A 5,742-nucleotide genomic window follows, 5' to 3' on the forward strand; every position below is an offset into this window, starting at 1 on the left:
GAAGAGCTGGTTGGTCTGAAGTGTGGTGAGAGTTGGGGACTCGAGAGCCCATGCACAAGGACATAGCCACGGAGAGAGTGACGCATCCAACTGATTGATATGAAGTGAGAGGACACGCACAAGAACGCCTAAACTTGCAGACAGTACCCATTTGACCTAGCCTCGATGTGTTCTTGATAATCAGAACTTGACTAGAGGAAGACAAAAAACCATTTTTGATAAAGGAAATGAGTGTAAATTGCTACAATTTGATGAATTTGACCAATATTTATGGATGTAGTAGCTCAAAATACCAACTGAGAGGGAAGGAATCTTCGCATCAAGTATCAATCCTATCCCCTCTGTATACAGAGTAGATAGAGATGAGCAACTTAGACATTGGCTACCTATAATGAGAGGACTATTACGGTACAAAGTAACTGGCTTACAAGTTTTCTAGAGGAACTGTAGTTTCAGAGTGCAGGGAAAGGTAGACTCCCCACTGAATAGTTTTCATCTTGTCTAGATGGGTCTGGTGAAAGAAGATGGTGATAAGATTCTTATGATTCAATAGTGAAAAACCGTTATCATGACTAATTGTGATTGTCACATCTATGAAGGTAAAAGTTTTGTAACATAAAGGTGGAAGTAGTTAATCTTACATTCCAGTAACAGAGAATCCTAGGACTATAAGGGTGAAGAGCATGAACGGAATGTGGGAACCTATCCGAAGGAGCAGCTCCACCAGAAATGGAGGCAAAGATGATGACATGGGGAGAGAGAGAGAGCAGCTGAGGATGCTAGATTCATAGAAAGAGAAAGACTGTGTGCTGGCAGCCAGGAGGCAGGCTTGCAGAATGTGCTCTTGTGTTGCTTAAATGATTATATATTCCTGAGTGCTTTTGTGTACATAAAAAATAAAAAATAAAAAAAAAAGAAGAGGGAATAGAAGCAAAATACTATTGAATGATGATGGATGGAGGGGAAATGTAATCACTGCAATGATATGAAATGATAGGATGAGTTCAAAATTGATGTTCTCCCATGTATATTATCACTCAATGCACAATAAAAGCTTATGAAAAGGAATGAGACAGGAGAGAGGAAGTGTGAATAGTAAGATAGTAAGGACTGTAATATGCTGAATAATGGTCTCTAAAAGCTACCACATTCTAATCCTGGAACCTGTGAATATTACTTTATACTGCAAAAAAGGAATTTGCAGGTACGATTAAATTAAGGGAAGGTTTTGAAATAAGGAAATTATCCTGAATAATCCAGATAAATCTTAAATTAAATCAGATGCATTCTCATAAAAGGGAAACAGAAGGAGGTCTTACACAGACAATATAGAAGGCAATGTGACCATGGTTGTAGAAACTGAAGTAATGTGTAGCCACACACTTAGGAATAATGGCAGTTACTAGAAATTGGAAGAGGCAAAGAACAGATTCTCCCTAAAACGGAGAGAAGGAATGTGTTCAGAGAGTGTCTGGATTAGAGAACTGTGAGAAAATAAATTTCTGTTGCTTTAAGGCACCAGTTTTGTAGTAATTTGTCATAGCAGCTATAAGAAAGGCATACAATGATATTTTTTAGAATGGATCTTAGCAGCTGTTTAGAGTAGACTGAAAGAATGTAAGACTTCTAATACAATATAAACTTTCTCATCCATACTTCAATGATGATAACTAATTAAAATAATTGGTTCCTATTTTACAAGCGTTCTAATTCCATCTTTCTGAACACTATTAAATAACAATTATTTGTAGGACTAGCAGAGTTACCTACCACTTCATTCCTGTGCACTTTTAAGTAGAATGTTCAAACATTTTAAAATCTTGTCTTTATGTCAACATCCTCATCATTTCATACTTGTTTCACATAGAATTTCAAGTCAACTAACAAATTTTGTTAATTTACAGTTCATACCAGGGTCCTGATATGATACTGTATAATAAACCCTGGATTGCTAACCACAAAGTCGGGGGCTTGAACCCACTAGTCACTCCTCAGAAACCCTATACAGGGTCAAAGGAATCTGAATCCACTCAACAGCATTTAACAACAGCTCATATTACCAACCTCCACTTCTGATCTCTCCAAGTAATCCTACACACATCTATCAGAATAATTATCAAGTATTATTTCAATGATGGTATGTCTCAAGAAACTTATGGGTATTTAAGAACTTTCTTCTTAATGAAACACTGGTAAAAGAACAATTAAGAAGGCACTGTTTAAATGTGGATCTGTTCTGTCACTTATTATGGTGGTGGTTGTGTGCTACCAAGTTGATTCCAACTCATAGCAACCCTGCATAGGGTTTCCAAGACTGTAAATCTTTGCAAGATTTATGGGAAAGAAATCTTTCTCCCATCAAACCACTGGTAGATTCAAACTACAGACCTTGCTGTTAGCAGCCCAGTTCATAATCACTATGCTACCAGGGCTCCTTGTCACTTATTATAGTATTGAATTTTTAAAATCTAATTACTTATATTAACCTCTGATTACTGGTTAAATTATTATCTAGAATGAAGTGAGAATAACGAACAACAGAAAAGACAAGTAGATATAAAAAACAGGAATTGAGAAAGGAGTATTTTATATTTAATTAATCTTACTTTCTTTCACCTTCATTTTCCTTACCTGTAAAATGAGATAATAATGCATTGACTGTATTCTAATAATTAAATCAGACAATGTATATAAAAACATGACAAATGGTAAGAATTACAAATGATAAACACACATACCCTGGAGATGTAAATTATCAAGTCTTAATCCCAATGTGGTCACTTACTGTGAAGAAGCTCTGGTGGAGCTGTAAAATAACCACTTGACGGCTAACCACCAGGTCAGCAGTTCAAGCCCAACAGATGTTCCATGGAGAGAAAGATAAAACTTTCTGCTCCCATTTACAGCTTCGGAAACCCTATTCAGGGTCACCATGGGATTTTGAGTTGGGGTCACTTACTGTTAGTTGAAACCAGAACATTTCTTAATCTAAGTATTCATTTGTTTTATTCATAAAATAAGAATACACCCACCCATCTCAGGTTACATTAAAGTATTTTTGTAAAGTGCAAATTAGCACCTAATTTGAGGTGCTATGAATACAAGATGAAAGACTTGATCCCATTTTCATTAACTCTCATTCTTTCCCATAATGACCTTTCACTCTAATAAAGCTCAAGCAATTACTACAGCTTCCTAAAAAACTTGCTAGCTTTCAAATATTTTCTCACAAAAGTCAGTCAGATTTCTTTTTATTGTGGTAAGTATACACTAACAGGAGCCCTGATAACGCAATGGTTAAGTGCTTTACTGTTAAATGAAAAGTGGCTCAGCAGAAGAAAAGACTTGGCGATCTGTTCTCTTAAGGATTATAGTTTAAGAAACCCAACCAGGCATTTCTACTCTGTCACATGGGTTCTATGAGTCGGAATTGGCTTGATGTCATATAACAATATATGTATCACATAACTTTTTGCTGTTTCAACATTCTTTACATGTACAATTTAGTGGCATTATGCTTATCATGTAAATGATCTATTTTCAAATTTTTCCATCACCATTAGTAGAAGCTCACTGCCTCTGAACAATAGCTCCCTGATTTTCCTCTTTAATCTCCCCAGTAACACTTATCTTTATACATTTAAAAATAGGGAACTTGACTTAGAAAACCATAGAACTTTAACTTTTTCAAATGTTGTTGTTGTTAAGTGCCATCGAGTTGATTCTAACTCATATCTACCCTGTATAGGGTTTCTGAGGAGCAGCTGTTGGGTTTGAACAGCTGACCTTGTAGTATGAAGTCTAATGCTTATCCTACAATGCTACACCAGAAGTCCAAATATAGAGTTTATCCTACATCGTCACAATAGAAGTTTCAAAATAGGGCTTAAAAAAAGTGGTTCTAAGAATCTACCCAAAGATACACTGGCAAAAATATATAAAGACATATAAAAGACTAAAGCTGCAGAAATATCTGTAAAAGCAGAAAATCCTTTTATTTCTTATTTTTCATATTTAAGACACTAAAAGACAAATGACAAAAAGTTTTAAAACAACACTAATGTCCACCAGTGGTGATCCCAATGATTCTGTAGGATAAACAATGGACTTCAAACCACAAGGTCAGCATTCAAGTCCATCAGCTGCTTCACAGGAGAATTATGAGGCTTTCTGCTCCTGCTAAGACTTACAGGCTCAGAAACCCTATATAGAATTGAAACCAATAGGAAGACACTTAACAACAATGCATATGAACAAGAGAATGGATGAATAAATTATGGCACATTTATACAATGGAGAACTATGTAACTATGAAAAGAGTTTCTTTCTATAATATTCTGCAGTGATTCTAACCAAAGAGGGAGAAAAGTGTGCGTAATATGTCACCATTTATCTAAAAAAATGGAAGATATGATTTTAAAACATACTATATGAGAGAGCTTCAAAAAGTTCATGGAAAAATGGAATTCAAAGATAAGGGAAATTTTCTATTGTAAAATCTGAAGCCCCCGCCCAGTACAGCTACATCAATCAAAAAAGCCTTATACTGATATAACAGACATATTGTTGTTGTTAGGTGCCATCAAGTCTATTCCAACTCACAGCGATCCTGCACAGGGTTTCCAAAGAGTAGCTGTTGACTTTGAACCACCAACCTTGTGGTTAGCAGTCCAGCATCCACCCTACAAGCACCACACCAGGAAGAACAAAGGAATAGATTTGAGAGTATAAAAGTAAACATACTAGTTGATCTCTAAGGTCAACTGATTTTTAACAAGGATGTTAATTCTGTTCAATAAGGAAAGAAGTCTCTTTACATCACATACCATACACAAAAACAAATTCAAATGTATAAACTAAAATGATAAAATTCTTATAAGAAAATCAGGAATAATGCGTTTTTTTAACAATAGATTATCTAATATAACTTTTAAAAAGCACAAACAGCAAAAGACAGATGGGGGTCACATAAAAATTTAAAAACTTGCTTATCAAAAGACCTAATCAAGAGTGAACAGACAAGCTACCAAAAGGGAGAATATCTTCAAAAACATGTATCTGATAAGAACCCAAAAACCAAAATATATATAAAACTTCGACAACTGAACAACAAAAAGACAGCCCAATCAAACAATGGGCAAAGGGCTTGAATGGACATGTGAGCAAAGAGACACTCAAATGACCACCAAACACATGAAAAGATGCTTAGAATCATTAGCTATCAGAGAAGCAAATTGAATTCACAATGAGGTATCAATTCAGGCCCACTAAGATAGCTAATCAGCATGACGGTTCTGTAGGATAAGCAATGGCCTATGAACCACCAGTTGCTCATCAGTAGAAAGCTGATACTTTATACTCCCGCAAAGATTTACAGCCTTGGAAACTCTATATAGAGTCGCTGTGAGTCAGAACTGACTCAATGACACAAGATAGCTATGATTTTAAAACACAACAAAACACAGAAAATAACAATTGTTGGCAAGGATATGGGGAAATTGGAATCCATAGACACTGTTGAGTGGCATGAATAATGGTACAGCTATTGCAGAAAACAGTATGTGGCAGGTTTCTTAAAAAAAACTAAAGACACTGTGAACCCAGGTAGAACCCTGGTTAGCCAGCAGTGTGGCAAGACCTGAGGACTCTTGGGCCCAGAGTCAGTGACATAGCCACAGAGGACTAGAGTGGAGAGTGAAGTGTCCAGCTGATAAGAAGAGAGGGCATATGCACAAGAACACC

This window comes from Chrysochloris asiatica, unplaced genomic scaffold (assembly GCF_000296735.1).
Source record: "Chrysochloris asiatica unplaced genomic scaffold, ChrAsi1.0 scaffold00327, whole genome shotgun sequence".
Classification (NCBI taxonomy): domain Eukaryota; kingdom Metazoa; phylum Chordata; class Mammalia; order Afrosoricida; family Chrysochloridae; genus Chrysochloris; species Chrysochloris asiatica.